The sequence below is a fragment of the Tursiops truncatus genome, chromosome 20 (assembly GCF_011762595.2).
Source record: "Tursiops truncatus isolate mTurTru1 chromosome 20, mTurTru1.mat.Y, whole genome shotgun sequence".
In the NCBI taxonomy this organism is placed as follows: domain Eukaryota; kingdom Metazoa; phylum Chordata; class Mammalia; order Artiodactyla; family Delphinidae; genus Tursiops; species Tursiops truncatus.
Genome location: NC_047053.1, coordinates 15,569,282 through 15,585,551, shown reverse-complemented (window position 1 = coordinate 15,585,551; position 16,270 = coordinate 15,569,282). Strand labels below are relative to the sequence as shown.

Sequence of the window (16,270 nt, the reverse complement as noted above, 5' to 3'; positions counted from 1 at the left end):
ACAGGTATGACAGACAAAATCTTGATGAGGTATGTGATTAATGTGATCATTTCATAATATATACAAATATCAAACCATTATGTTGTACACATGAAACTAATATCATATTGTTTATCAATTAAACCTCAGGAGGGACTTCCCTGGTGGTTCAGTGGCTAAGACTCCACACTCCCAATGCAGGGGGCCCAGGTTTGATCCTTGGTCAGGGAACTAGATCCCACGTGCTGCAACTAAGAGTTCACATGCCGCAACTGAAGATCCTGCATGCTGCAATGAAGACCCAGCAGCACAGCCAAATAAATAATAAATATTCTTAAAATAATAAATAAATAAACCTCAGGAAAGGAAGGACGGAAGGAAGGAAGGAAAACAGAGTTGTTTGAAAACCCAAATAATGAAAAAAATACTTCCAGGAAACAATGAGAAAGATGGGAGAAAACAATATGGGTCATTGAAGGCTGAGTAAGAATTTACCAGATTGAGACAGGTAGGCCACTCTACACAGAGAAACTAGCATAATGAAAGGCATGCAGTTGTAAAACTAACTGGCTGGCTTGTTTGGGGAACCACAAGTGGTCTGGTATGGAGAGGAGAGTGTCGGGTGTATGGGCTAAACCTGGAGATGAGCCTGATGTGTAAATTATGAAGAGCCTTATATTTTATACTAGAGGGACAGAATAGCAGATTAAAAATAAATCAGGGGGGGCTTCCCTGGTGGCGCAGTGGTTGAGAGTCCGCCTGTCGATGCAGGGGACGCAGGTTCGTGCCCTGGTCCGGGAAGATCCCACATGCCGCGGAGCGACTAGGCCCGTGAGCCATGGCCGCTGAGCCTGCACGTCCGGAGCCTGTGCTCCACAACAGGAGAGGCCACAACAGTGAGAGGCCCGCGTACCGCAAAAAAAAAAAAAAAAAAAATTAAAAAAAAATAAATAAATAAATCAGGGGGCTTCCCTGGTGGCGCAGCGGTTGAGAATCTGCCTGCCAATGCAGGGGACACGGGTTTGAGCCCTGGTCTGGGAAGATCCCACATGCCGCGGAGCAACTAGGCCCATGAGCCACAACTACTGAGCCTGCGCGTCTGGAGCCTGTGCTCTGCAACAAGAGAGGCCGCGACAGTGAGTGGCCCCCGCTTGCCGCAACTAGAGAAAGCCCTCACACAGAAACGAAGACCCAACACAGCCAAAAATAAATTAATTAAAAAAAAAAAAGTAAAATAATTTTTTAAAAAAAATTTTTAATAAATAAATAAATCAGCAGGGGCTTCCCTGGTGGCACAGTGGTTAAGAATCTGCCTACCAATGCAGGGGACACGGGTTCGAGCCCTGCTCCGGGAAGAGCCCACATGCCATGGAGCAACTAAGCCCGTGCGCCACAACTACTGAAGCCCGCACGCCTAGAGCCTGTGCTCTGCAACAAGAGAAGCCACCATAATGAGAAGCCCGCACACAGCAATGAAGACCCAACGCAGCCCAAAAAAATAAAAATAAATAAATAAATCAGCAGAAAACTAGCCCTGACATCTTATAGACTAATTGTGATGATTAAATGAGATTATATTTATAAAGTGCTTAGTACAGTGCCTATGCTCAATGACGGTAGTTATAACTATTATTAGCTAATGTCAGACTTTATCCTGAAGCCATGGGGAGATAGGAACAGGTTTTAAGGACAGTAACATGATCAGATGTCTATTTTAAATAAATCTGCTGGAAGTGTGAAAGACAAATGGGAGATGGCAGAAGTCATTTAAGTGGCTATAGTGATTTCGAGGTGAGAGATGATGAAGATCTCAAATAAAGGTGTCATAAGAGGGCTGTCATACAAAGGAGGGAGCAGCTTTATCTCTGAGCTCCAGAGATCAAAAATAGGTTAATAAAGTCTGAAGAAAGGCAATTTTCAGTGAACATAAACAATAATTTGAGCTTATTCAACAGTGGCACAGCACTAGAAACACTAAAGCAAAAGCAATGACCCCTTCATTAAGAATGATGGAAAAGAGTTTATTTTCAGTAGCTAAGAATTTGGACTAGACGACCACTAAACCCAATTTCCAGATTCCAAGATTCTAAATCACTTACAGAGGTGGTTTTGTAAAATCATTAACAATTGCTTACATTTGTAGAGAGGTTTACAATTTTCAAAGTGCTTTCACATTGATTCTCTAACTTAATTTTCTCAAATGCCCTGAGATAGTCTGGGCAGGTATCATTAGTGCCATTTTCACAGATAAAGAAATTAGGAAAAGCTAGTAAGTGCCTGGACTTCAACCAGATTTTCAGACTCCTGGCTCTGTGCTCTTTCCATTCTCACCATTGCCGCCAACATGGTGCCCGCGTTGAAAATCCATTCTGAGAAACCAGCCCTCTTTGGTCACCTGTTCCAGTGTTTATTCTCAAAATCAGTAAATTCTTCTGCATGTCTTATTTTCGCTGTTCAGAAGTTTCAGCCTATTCCTTTGCCCTCGTGTAGGTGAATAAGAGCTAGTCATCTATCTTTATACAATGTTCCTTCATATTTACATATTATAAAATGTCTGTCATGGGCTTCCCTGGTGGCGCAGTGGTTAAGAATCCGCCTGCCAATGCAGGGGACACAGGTTCGAGCCCTGGTCCGGGAAGATCCCACATGCCGCGGAGCAACTAAGCCCATGCGCCATGACTGAGCCTGCACTCTAGAGCCCGTGAGCCACAACTACTGAGCCCAAGTGCCACAACTACTGAAGCCCGTGCACCTAGAGCCCGTGCTCTGCAACAAGAGAAGGCACCCAATGAAAAGCCCGCGCACCGCAATGAAGAGTAGCCCCCGCTTGCCACAACTAGAGAAAAGCCCACACACAGCAACAAAGACCCGACGCAGCCAAAAATATAAATAAATTAATTTAAAATAATAAAATAAAACAAAATGTCATTTCTCTAATCTAGGATAATTAATCCCAATTACTTGAGTTTTTTCACATAAATATTATTTCCCTTAAAGTAGTTAAGTAATCTGATCCTTAATTTAGTACTAGCTCCAGGAAGATAATATTCTCTTCCCATCACTCCAATTCTAATCCCCAGATATCTATTCTATTAAAGAGTACTTCCTCCAATTAATTAATATCAATATTTATTGAGTACCTAATATGTAGCAAGGCACTGCTCCAGGAGCTAGGGACTCAGCAATGAACAAAACAGACAAGAACTCCTGTCTTCATGGTGCTTCCATTTGTACATGAGGTAGAGTGTGAGGGTCAGATAAACTTAATGAATACGTAAGTGACACAGACTATTAGAAGGTGATAAATGCTATGAAAAAAACAAATGAAGCAGTGTAAGGAGATGAGGAGGACTGGATGGGGCAGCAACCTTAAATAGCATAGTCAGAGTGTGGTCCTCACTGAGAAACTGTACTTTCTCCATGCTTTATCTGCTAGTTTCAGTGCAAGGCAGCAGTACAGCTTTTAATTACATAAGAGACCTTTTATTAGCAATTAAACTATAACTAAAATAGTTTTTCCCCCCTCTCATTTCAAGTTTAACTCTTAGGTACTTGCACATTTAATAAAAAGCAATTGATCAACTTGTTTTGAAGAGGAAAATTTTGTTTCTGTAATGCTGAAATACTCTTCAAGAAATAATGAAAAAAGTAATGCAAGCCCACCAGCACACACACGAAGACTGCTGCCGGATGCAACTCTGACTTTAATAAAGACTAGCATTTCTCTAGTTGTGGGGAGCTGAAAGATGAGCAGCTGTGGACAGATAGGGGGATGGAGGGAGCTGGTAGAAACAGAATTTTAGAGAGCTACAAAATTGGCATGCAGACTGAAGTGGCATCAGCCTCTCACTTCTAGGTGCACTAAGGAACAATCTCTCCAGAACATACTATGAATGATAAGAACGACACTTTTCAGTTGGGACATTTGTTCAGCTTGGAAAAGAGGCAAAAATTAAAATATAGCTTGCTGAAAAAGCAACTGGTTCCAAATTCATTTTGCCACAGGATATGGAAATAGGGAAAGCACTTTTCTTAAGAGGAAAGGTTCCTTTCATCTCTCTGGAGAAATGTCCTAACACAGTATCACACTCCAATCGTACCATACCTCACAGGGACTGAATGAAGCCTAAGTACTAAAATCCTCAGTAAAGCACTTTATTTATTTATTTTTTGCGTTACGCGGGCCTCTCACTGTTGTGGCCTCTCCCGTTGCGGAGCACAGGCTCCGGACGCGCAGGCTCTGCGGCATGTGGGATCTTCCCGGACCGGGGCACGAACCAGTGTCCCCTGCATCGGCAGGCAGACTCTCAACCACTGCGCCACCAGGGAAGTCCCACCTACTTGTCTCTTGAATGACCAGACAAAGAAACAAAATTTTAATCAGTTTGTTCAGTTGGAAAATCGCAGTTAAAAAGCAGAGGAGGGCTTCCCTAGTGGCGCAGTGGTTGAGAGTCCGCCTGCCGATGCAGGGGACACGGGTTCGTGCCCCGGTCCAGGAAGATCCCACATGCCGCGGAGCGGCTGGACCCGTGAGCCATGGCCGCTGAGCCTGCGCTCCGCAACGGGAGAGGCCACAACAGTTAGAGGCCACAACAGTGAGAGGCCTGTGTACCGCAAAAAAAAAAAAAAAAAAAAAGCAGAGGAAGTTAAAGCTATTGCTTAAAAATGTGGCCTAGGGATATGTTTGGATTTTACTTGTCTATACTTTGCCTGTTTGCCCTTCTGCATGAATAATCAAGAACTGACTGTATGCTCTGATCAGGAATGAACCCTTAACTAGAGTTCTGCCTGTATGTTGGTAAAGATGCTTCCTGCCCTTTTCAGCTAGGCTTAAATGCAACAAACTCAGTCTATGACTAAATTTGATCTAATCAGCCACACACCCCCACACCCACACCCCCGCCCTGGATCCGTTGGCACCAAATTTAATAAAACTTCAATTTGGCCTTTCCTTTACATCTCTTTTATTCCTCCAGCACCTCATCTTGAACCTTTCTCCTTCTCTTGACTGATACTGGCATCTTGGTCTTTGGATTCTCTTCACAACTAGAGAAATAAAAACACCTTCTCAGGGTAGAGATAGGAAAATTTCAATCATTTCAAATAGGGACCCTGAAAGGAGTTCTTGGAGAAAAGAATTAAATATATTAGAAATTCAGAGAAGGGAAGAATTCAGAGACCTTGGCTCTGGGTCTGGCTTCACTACCAAATCACTTTCTAAGTTATTTAGACATTCTTGAGGCATTAGTTTTCCCTACCTCAGAGAAATGCTGAGACCACTAAGAGAGTGCTTATTTAATTCACTGGATGAAAACTAATCCAAAAGTAAAAATATTTATGTTAATACTGGAAATGATTCTTGGGCTGAAGGAATTCTTGTCTTAACCTTTTGTGAGCTGTTATATATTATACCCTACAACCCGACATTTAATTTCAAGGTACAATATAATATGTACTCAAGGTACCAAATAATTCCTTTAAGCCAGGCTCAGGTCCTCTCTTCTATTACTATATATATTTACAGACGATGAAATCTCTAATTAGGCAAAATTCTAAGATGTGACCAAACAAAAGGACTGTCCAGTATTCATAAAATGCTAATGCAGAAAACAAAGTTGGGGGAGGGAGCAAAGGCCTGGATTCTAAAAAACAGATGAGCTATTTGGGTGTTTGGTTTAAAAAAAAAAAATGATGGATTAAAAGTTTATATCTAAAAGGCAACTCTATTTTGAATGGCTCTAACAATCCCATAATAAGTGCAGTATCAAACAAGTCAGGGTAATTAATTCAGTGGACTCTTCCCCTTTCACTGCCAGATTGAACAGCTCTGAGGATAATCTCCTTCATTCTCCCAGGGCTCAGTTGGAAGATTCATTATTTATGCCCTCAATTGTTTACTCTGTCCTATTTTTCCATCCATCCAGGCCCAAGTGCAGTGTTATCACTGGCCTGTTTCCAAAACGAATGTATTAGTTCACTGCCTTACTAGTTACAAACTCAAAGATAATCGAATAGTGGTATCTTAACATTGGAGAGCAACTTCATCCCACCACTTGATCCAGGAGAGAAGTTAATGATAATGCTGACCCAGGTTACCAAAAGCTAAGTTATTTTAGATGGATGAAATGAAACACACAAGTTATTCTAGTCTTGTTTTGTTTTTTTTTTTTGAACCACTGAGCAACATATATGCACATCCAACAGGATTCTTAAAGGGCAGTATCATTAGAAAGACAGCTCTGGCTCTCACCAAGAGCAGACCTGTAAACTATTGAGGATTAAACTGATTGAGATGCACTTTGCCTAGCAACCATTCATTAGGAAGAGTTCAGTAACTCACCAGCAATCAATTCCATGTCCTTATCTAAGCCATAAACAGATAACAGACTCCACCAAGTCCTCTACCCTCTGGATTCAGACAGCAAACAACTTCCTCAAAAGATTCAGCTTCCAAGAGTCAACCTTTGGGGGAGGGGGTTGTGCTTAAACACACAAAATATTGTCTCAGACACCTGACTGACAGAGCTGAAGAGCTAAAAACTACCACCAGCCCCATCTCCATATGAATGCATTCATTGTCTCCCAGGTCTTTTTGCCTCTAATATTTTCTCACCTTGAGCAAGCTTTTCCCAATTCCAAACCTGACAACACTCAAGCTGATTATCATGAGAATCAAACAACGCCAAGGGTCCAATCTTTTCCTTCACCTTCTCAAGGGGACCATTTTATACTTCTGATGCGAATGGGGGATTGGGCTTGAGTCTCCCTTTAGAGAGAACATAAGACCCTTTTTCTTAACACATTCTAAGCTGTGACTCACAGAAATAAGCAGAATGGACAAAAACAGATTGCTAAAGAAAAATCAGTGGACTGAACCTCAGCTGCACCATGTCCCCTCAACCTAAGAGATTATGGAAAGTCATAGGGGGATTCTCTTTGCCTTTCAATTTAAACATGATTCATGGAGTCTTAAGGGATAAATGGGTAATAAACTAAAAACCCAAAATCTAACAAAGGTTTACTGTGAATCTACTTTTTTTTGCACAACTCTATATTAAGGCTACTTGCGATTAAAAAAAAAAAAAGGATATTAAGTTCCTGATCCCTAGTAAGTTTCCACAACTGAGATGGTTTCCTATCCCATCATCCCTAGTCTTTATAATACTTGCTTTTACCCCAAACTGCCCTTATTGATTAGAGATAAAATAAATCAATGCAAAGAAAAAATATTAATCTAGCTTAAATGGTAAAACAGCTCCAGCATATTAATTCTACCTTCAAAACTGAACTCCAGTTAGAACAATTTCTGGAAACTGAACCTGGATTACAAGACTGAACTCTCAATCATTTCAATTAATACTTACCAAAGTGCTGCCAAAAAAATTGGTATTTCTCACTTTTGGCATTCGAGCTCTTTGCTAATCAACATTAAGATAAATCTGGTCCAAACAAGTTTACCATGAACACTGCCACTCAACACACACACACACACACACACACACACCCTCCTTTGTTTCTATCATAAATTTTGGGTTTTCTATCTTCAATTGATAACTTTCCTCTCAATTAAAAACCTATAAAGAGGTTCCTGATTTTGGCTGAAGATGAGCTCTGTCCTTCAGAAAGAAGGGATCCATACATTGTAGAAGCAAAGGAACTCAAGACATACATATAAATTGTAATGATACAGCCACACGAATTCATGGGGGTGGCGCTTTAAAAAATAAATGAATTAAACAAAATTCATCTGGATTTGTTTAAAGTTTGGTTTTTGATGACAGAAACTAATCCCTCTGAGAGCCTATGAATGAGAAATATACAGATGGAGAAAAAGATAAGACTTTTAAGTTTCAGTAACAGCAAGGTAAGTTTGCTTGCTCTAGCTAGGTTTCTCCAACAGGGCTGAGTGCTACACAAAGCCGGTAACACTGTACTCGGGGAGAGACTTTAGCAGAGTTAATCTCTAACAACTATCAGGATTTCCTTTAACTACCATCTGACGGGGGCTGATCCCTCTTTCCACTGGCACCTCCTTCCTTTTCAGATTGTTTTTGCTGATTAAGGCAGTCCCAAGTAGGAAAATGGTGAAGACAGCCTTAATGGACACGGATGCAGAACAGTTCCAAAAACCCACTCCTATCCTAACCTGCTTTTTTTTTTTTGGTTTGCTGCATCAGATGCCACACAAGAAAGGCTCCTCTTTTTTTCTTCTGTTCATTTTACTACGCGACCGACATCGACACATCAGTAAAAAGAGATGAGAGTCCTGAATCTCCTTACCCTGCTGCACGGGTGAGATGAAGGGAGGGAAAGAAGAATGAAGGGTAGAATTAGAAAATCAAAATAAACTGATTAGATGGGGAGCTCTTACTTCCCATTCCATTTCCCCCTTTCTCACAAGGTTAAGTCGGCTGAAGTCGGGGTTGGTTAGAAAAAGCACACACACCTTGAGCCCTGGAAGGGAGGGAGGTGAGGTTCGCTCCGCAGCGCTCGGTGGGGCTCCGGGCTCCGCCCCGCCTGCCTGGGGCAGCTCAGCCCTCCTCGCCTGAGCCCCGGGAGGATGGAAGAGAAGGGGTTTCTAGCTGTCTTGGCAGGGGGAGGGGGAGGCGGCTGCTCCGGGTGCCAGGCTCTCTGAGCGCAGCACTCCGCGGCGCGCCGACACCCCCTCCCCCAGCCGGCTACCGCTCGCTCCCCCTTCGCCGCCGGAAGCCAGCCCCGCCCCCTCAACTCCATCCCGGCCCTTCTCGAGCCCCCTCCAGTCCGCACAGCCAATGGCGAGCCAGGGAGCCAGCGGAGCGACTCACCAAACAGCCAACTGGGGAGGCCCACTGGGAGGTCAGCCGCCCGGGATAGGCCAGCTACCCGCGGCCCCGGCCCTGGCACGGCTCCTCTTTGTTAGAGCTGCCCCCATCTCTCCAGGCCCCCACCCCGAAGCCTGCAGCCCGGCATCCCGGATGGGCCAGGTGATGCGGCGCCCCTTCTCCTGCTCCCCCGCCCACGCCCTGCCTGGGTACTAGGAATGACCCCCATCCAGGCAGTACCTCCCAGAGTGCATCAGACTTCCACAGCAATAGCCATCCGGAGACACCTGAGAGTAGAAAGATGCTCCCCAGGCCTCTCTGCCTCGCCCTTCTTTTCTCAGACTAATCAACTGCACTCCCTCATAACAGTGCATAGATTTAGGTTTGCATATTAGATCAGCTGCACACATCAATCCACCCTGTCTGAAACTCCTGCTTCCCGTGACGCAGAAATTAGGGGGGAGGGGGGCGCATACTGGGAAGGGATTTATCTGGAAGTTGGTGCGCTGGGAGAAGGAATACATCAAATCATCTGCAACAAACAAAACACCAAAGACACACACTCAGCTGGATCCAACCCACCTCAGATACAAGCTATCTACATCCAATTAAACCCAGGCTAACCACTCCCTTAGCAGGTTTCAGTACAATTAGGAAACAAATATCTAAGGCTTGTTCAAGCCATACACCTAATATTAGAAAAAACTCTCAGGAACTGCCAGGCCTCCGCATAACTGGCAGGTTGCATCAACACTTCAATCACTAATGTCAATGTTAAGGGCCTAACACTGCTGGGATGGAATATGCTAAAGACTGTCGAATATTTTCTTAGGTATAGTGGTGAAGCAGTAGTAGGGGTTCATTTAAGAAAAACAAAGTGGGGATGGGGAAGGCAAGTTATTACCTACACTGTCATTTTTGTCCACAAAGTTCTTGCAACTAATGTTAAGTGTCTACCTCACACTACAATCCCGCTTAGTTCCCAAGTGCTACTACAATTTTTAAAAAACAACAACAAAACACTTTAAAATTAAGTAGCCTTTTCTTATGTGGAACCCAAAGCATTTCATATATATATATATATATAACCTCAGTGTTCTGGGAAGATGGAAAAGGAATTGTGTGACATGCCCATTTAAAAGCCAGCTCTTTTTTCTAACCCAAATTAAAAGGCTTGGGCTTAAATAGATTTATGGAGGAACTTCATTGCTGTCTCATAGGCTAAGTTCCAGATAAAAAGACCCAAACGTGAAAATTTTATTTTACATACTGCCCACAAAAGTCTCCCAAATTAGCTAACGAGTCCATTCCCTTCCCAAATACATCTGACCTAAACAAAAATCCTCAAAAGCACAAAAGCAGTTACAACGCTCCATATCATTTAGCAATTCTCTGGCATTTTCCATATTAAAATAACTAAACAATACTTCAAGAAACTACTATTTTAAATAGCTGACCTAAAAGCTACTTTTTTTTTTTTTTTTTTTTTTTTCGGTACGCGGGCCTCTCACTGTTGTGGCCTCTCCCGTTGCGGAGCACAGGCTCCGGACGCGCAGGCTCAGTGGCCATGGCTCACGGGCCCAGCCGCTCCACAACATGTGGGATCTTCCGGGACCGGGGCACGAACCCGCGTTCCCTGCATCGGCAGGCGGACTCTCAACCACTGCGCCACCAGGGAAGCCCTAAAAGCTACTCTTGATGACTAAGGTAAACAGCTGTGTCAGTACTTTCCTTCAAATTCTAACATTCTTGAAAAAGGCAATTTTTCTCTCTTTAAGGATTAAATAGAAACTAAGATTTAGGGAATTCCCTGGCGGTCCAGTGGTTAGGACTCCACGCTCTCTCATTGCCAAGGGCCTGGGTTCAATCCCTGGTCAGAGAACTAAAATCCTACAAACCTCACTGCGCAGCCAAAAAAAAAAATCCTTCCAAGATCACTCATAAGCCCATTAATTTGCCAAGACATCAAAAACAAACAAATAAACATGTCAGTCTCACCATTATCACAAATGTTGTTGACAATTAGATAATTCAGACAAAACTTCTAATATCCTCTTCTAAAATATAAATGAGGAACTCAGGGTATTTTGAATACCTAAAATAAAATTAAAACATCAAATTTATCTTCATCTACACAGTCCAAGAAAACAGAGAGGAATTACAACTGTTTAATACAAGATCACAGGGGAAGCCCAAAACACCTCCTCCTAAAGAGGAACTCAAGTCCAATTTCTTTTCATGCCGCTCAAATGTACTCTATCTTATTACCACTACCTTAACAGAGACCCTTACTACGTCTGTGGGGGAAACTATAACTTCTTTCTAGTCTCCCTAATTCCACATAGCACTGCTTTCACATCCATTTGCTCTTCTCCTTAACAACTACAGAAACACTTCAATTTATTGCACATTTACTAGGTGCAAGCCCCTGTGTCAAGGGGGAAAAAAAAAAAATATATATATATATATATACACACACACAAAATAGATAAATAACAAGGACTTACTGTATATCACAGAGAACTATATTCAATATATTGTAATAAGTTATAATGGAAAAGAATCTGAAAAAAATATACATATAAATGAATCACTTTGCTGTACACCTGAAAAATACTGTAAGTCAACTATCCTTCAGTTTAAAAATATACATAATAAATAATTATGATTTTATCATCATGATAAACCTATGAAATAGACATTTCCCCCATTTTTACAGACAAAGAAGCTGAGGTCCAGAGAGGCTGAACAATCTGCTCTAGGTCAACAAGGTGGTAAATGGAAAAGCCAATTTTAGAAGTTGAGTATTCCTGGCTCCAAGTCTAATACTCCTATCCACTAAGCTCTACTGTGGCTCTCTGGTGCCTATGCCATCCAACCAAGCTTCCACTCTATGGCTATTGTATGTTCCACAGTCTGGTACTATCCTATGTTATCAAACTTACTCTCCACCTTTCCTCAGCAGTTTACTCCCATAGCAGACAGACCGATCTGCTTGCTCACTGTCTGTGTATCTTCCATTTCTACTTTCTTGCCATGACTTGTATTGTTATAACCATTCCATTTAAATCCTACCCATTCTTCAAGGCTCAGCTCAAATTCCACCTCCCTTGTGGAGCCTTCTTTAATGCTCTCAGCAATGACTCCTTTTCTGAATCACTACTACACAATTTAGTACTTAACTGTTCTGTTGTCTAATATGTGATTTGTCTTCCTAATTTAGACTGTAAGTCAAAGCTTATATTACACTTGTTTTTGTATCTTCTCCTTTCCCAATTTTGCACAGTAAGTCATACATAGTAAAGTTCTCTATAAATATTTAGACCAGTAAACACTACAGCAAAAGAATGGTCCAAATCACTAAATGACCCAAGTTCTCATAACAGCCACCAAAGTTGAAATAATTAATAACTTCATTCATTTTCAAGATAGAACAAATAACCAAATTCTAAGTCTGCCGGTACTGACCAAGGACTTATCCACTCTGTGCTTCAACAATATCATGGACAAATTGCTAGGAGGGGATTCAAGAGGGCTGGTAATGTTTCTTGATCTGAGAACTAGTTACGTAAGTATGTTCAATTTGTGAAAATTCATTGAGCTGTACACTTAACGTGCACTTTCCTATACATTTTATCTCAAAAAGTTTTAAAACATCAAGTTTCAGATTGTATTATAAGATAAACACATCTATTTTTGAAGCACATATGAATATTATATATATGTCTGTAGGTCCAAGAAAATATCTAGAAGTACATACACCAATCTGTCAACAGTAGTAACCACTGAGAGGAGGAAAAGAGGGGTACGGAGGAATGAAGAGGAAAAAATTTTTATATTTGTTTTACTCAATCTTTTAAAAGATAAAAAACATGCATTAATTTTGTAATTTTAATAGATTAGCTGAGTAGTAGAATTACAAATTATTATTTGTAATTTTTGAACTTTCTGTGTTGAACATGTCTTACATTCACAATCAGCAAAAGATATTAAAACACAAAACAAACATACCATCTCTCAGAAACAGAAGGAAAGATCAATGGGTTGGACTGAAAACTAGTTTAGGTAACATCCATCTAGTCTGATCATTGTTTGCACTTCAATATTTCTTGAGTACTCTATTTTGCAAATTTCCCAAATGACACTTTTAACAAGCAAAAAAACCCCAAAAAGGTGCGTTTGATGCTTAATTTACTCAAATCAAAATAAATATACAGTTTTCAGCAGAACCAGATAACAAAAATAAAACAATAACAATGATCTATTCTGAACCTAAGCTAAACACTATTAAAAAGGCATTTTCCAAATCAAAACTACGAGGTACCACCTCACACCAGTCAGAATGGCCATCATTAAAAAGTCTACAAATAACAAATGCTGGAGAGGGTGTGGAGAAAAGGGAACCTTCCTACACCGTTGGTGGGAATGTAAATTGGTGCAGCCACTATAGAAAACAGTACGGAGGTTCCTCAAAAAACTAAAAATAGAGTTGCCATATGATCCAGAAATCCCACTCCTGCACACATATCCAGACAAAACTATAATTTGAAAAGATACCTGCACCCCACCCCCCCATGTTCATAGCAGCACTATTCATAATAGCCAAGGCATGGAAGCAACCTAAATGTCCATCAACAGATAAATGCATACAGAAGATGTGGTATATATAAACGATGGAATGCTACTCAGCCAGAAAAAAATGAAATAATGCCATTTGCAGCAATGAAGATGGACCTAGAGATTATCATACTAAGTGAAATAAATCAGAAGCAGGGGGAGGATGAATTCAGAGACTGGGACTGACATATACTGATACTATGTATAAAATAGATAACTAATGAGAACCTACTTTATAGCACAGGGAACTCTACTCAATGCTCTGTGGTGACCTAAACGGGAAGGAAATCCAAAAAAGAGGGGATATATGTATACATATAGCTGATTCACTTTGCTGTACAGTAGAAACTAACACAACATTGTAAAGCAACTGTACTCCAATAAAAATAAAAAAAACAAAAGCGAAAAATACCACATGATGTGACTTATATGTGGAATCTAAAATATGCACAAATGTACTTATTTACAAAACAGAAACAGACTCAGACATAGAGAACCGACTTTTGGTTACCAAGGGGGAGGGGGGTGGGGGAGGGAGGGATTGGGAGTTTGGTATTAGCAGATGCAAACTATTATATATAGATTGGATAAACCACAAGGTCCTACTGGATAGTACAGGGAACTATATCCAATATCCTGTAATAAAGCATAATGGCAAAGAAAAAAAATAAAACTTTAGTGTTAAAAAATAAGTAAATAAATAAATAAAATAAAATAAAAAGGCATTTTCCCCATAAAGACCTACTAGTGACATTTTACAAAATTCAAACACCCAAGAGACAGAACACAAACTTTGATAAGGAAATTTATTATTCACTAGACTTAAAGAGAACAACAGGTCTGAAAAAACAAGTGTGAAAACTTGGGGGAAAAAAAGAAAAAAGGCAATGCTTTGACTATTATTTCAATGTAGCAAGGTATTCTTTTAACTTTTTTTTTAACTGGCTGCACTTTCTCTTTCAGACACTAGAGGGAAGTATAAAATCCATTCACTGTATCTTTGGGAATTCAATTCATTCATTCATTCACTCACATCACCACGTATTTACTGCATTCCTACATACCAGGAACTTCATTAGACCCCAGAGACAAAAAGATGAATAAGCTACAAACTCTGTCTTTAAGGTGCTTAGTCTAGTGAAGGGAGACACCAGTTTGGAAAAAAAAGGCAAACTACAACAAAGAATGCACATGAGAACCAAACCCCAACTTTTGCAAGACTGTGGGTTTGGGGCAGGACGGTTTGGCAGAGGGAGGAAAAAAACATGTGTCCATATAAAAATTCATACTAGACAAACCAGCTTATCAAAACTGGCTTACTCTATTTACAATTTTCCCACCTTAATCTAAATGGAAATAGCTTCACTTAGAAGGTATCTTTAGGGCTTCCCTGGTGGTGCAGTGGTTGAGAATCCACCTGCCAATGCAGGGGACATGGGTTCGAGCCCTGGTCTGGGAAGATCCCACATGCGGCGGAGCAACTGGGCCCGTGAGCCACAATTACTGAGCCTGCGCGTCTGGAGCCTGTGCTCCGCAACAACAGAGGCCGCGATAGTGAGAGGCCCACGCACCACAATGAAGAGTGGCCCCCGCTTGCTGCAACTAGAGAAAGCCCACACACAGAAACGAAGACCCAACACAGCTATAAATAAATAAATTTTAAAAAATTAAAAAAAAAGATTCTTTAAAAAAAAAAGAAGCTATCTTTAAACTGTTATCTATAGAAAGTAGAGGAGTGAGGCATTAACGTGTGTGGAAGATTTGCTAAAATATCTAGTTGGCTAGGTTTCAAAATCAATTGTACACAGTTTAAAAAGCATGAAGGTAACAGATACAATTGGAGTTAAGACTGCTTACATGATAATAAAAATTCTCATTTGAAATCAAGATAAATTACACTACACCCCCCTGCAAAGAGCACATCAAGGATAAATAAATAAGTAGAAGTTTCCTAAATGTGCTCTCTCTTATGCAAATTAAGTTGCCCTAATCCTCAAAATGACTGCTGCATCTTTTGCTATGGTTTGGGATGTTTGGATTGTGCGTGTTGGGGGTGGAGAGTTGGAGAGAAGGAACAAGTTGTTAATTTCTCATACTGATGGAGTAGCACATGGTAGAAAAAGTAAAAGCCAACATCCTGAAAAAGTTTCACACACATACACAAAATGAGACAGCAAACTTGTGAATCAAGCATGATTTGGCATCTTTAAATGAAGAGCCAATTCCCTTCTAGTGCCAAAGCCAATGGCTTCTCCTGTAGATAAAATGGCACAGTTCCTGAAAAAGCCCTGGACGCTGTTTCCCCACAATCCTATAATCTGTCAGAAGATAGAAAACAAAAAGAAGGCTCTGCCAGCCAGAAAAAGCAAATTATAACCAACACAGAGCCAACACTTTACTTCAGACAGAAGGAGCTTTTCTATGCATTTTTGGAAGGAAAGAGACAAAAGAAGCTTACCATTGCTCAAATAACCAAGGCAAACATTTTAACCAAATATCATCTTGGATAAGCATTTGATGCAATAGCCTGCTTTCTCATTTATACATAGCCTTAAAGAATATTTGCAACAAATTGGCCACAAAATACGAATAATTTTTACAAGTCAATAAGAAAAAGAAACAACCGAAGGGGATATTTTCAAAGGGCATGAACTAGTTAGTAGTCACAGAAGAAATACATAAGATCAAGTATTACATATATTCCATATTGTTAGGAAGTGGTGGAAAGTGCCTTCTCCATACAGTCCCAAAGGTATTTTGGCTTGATAGTACTGCCAACTGCAAGCCTCCAGAATAAAAAGAACAATAACAGAAGATAAGGGTGCCTCAAATCATGTTGTACACTTTAATATCTTACAATTTTATTAATCAAT

General features: G+C 40.7%; 1 protein-coding gene across 4 annotated transcripts in view; it reads right to left on the bottom strand.

The window, feature by feature from the left end:
* FAM222B (family with sequence similarity 222 member B) overlaps positions 1 to 16,270 on the bottom strand; it is a 69,850-nt gene that overhangs the window by 27,473 nt on the left and 26,107 nt on the right. Inside the window, exon 1 of one of the 4 annotated variants that reach the window (XM_073797115.1) lies at positions 8,426 to 8,637. The exons of the other annotated variants lie outside the window; for them this stretch is intronic. The gene's annotated coding sequence lies outside the window, so the exon portion shown is untranslated. Of the gene's footprint in view, positions 1 to 8,425; positions 8,638 to 16,270 lie in introns of those variants that run through there. 4 annotated transcript variants of the gene reach the window in all.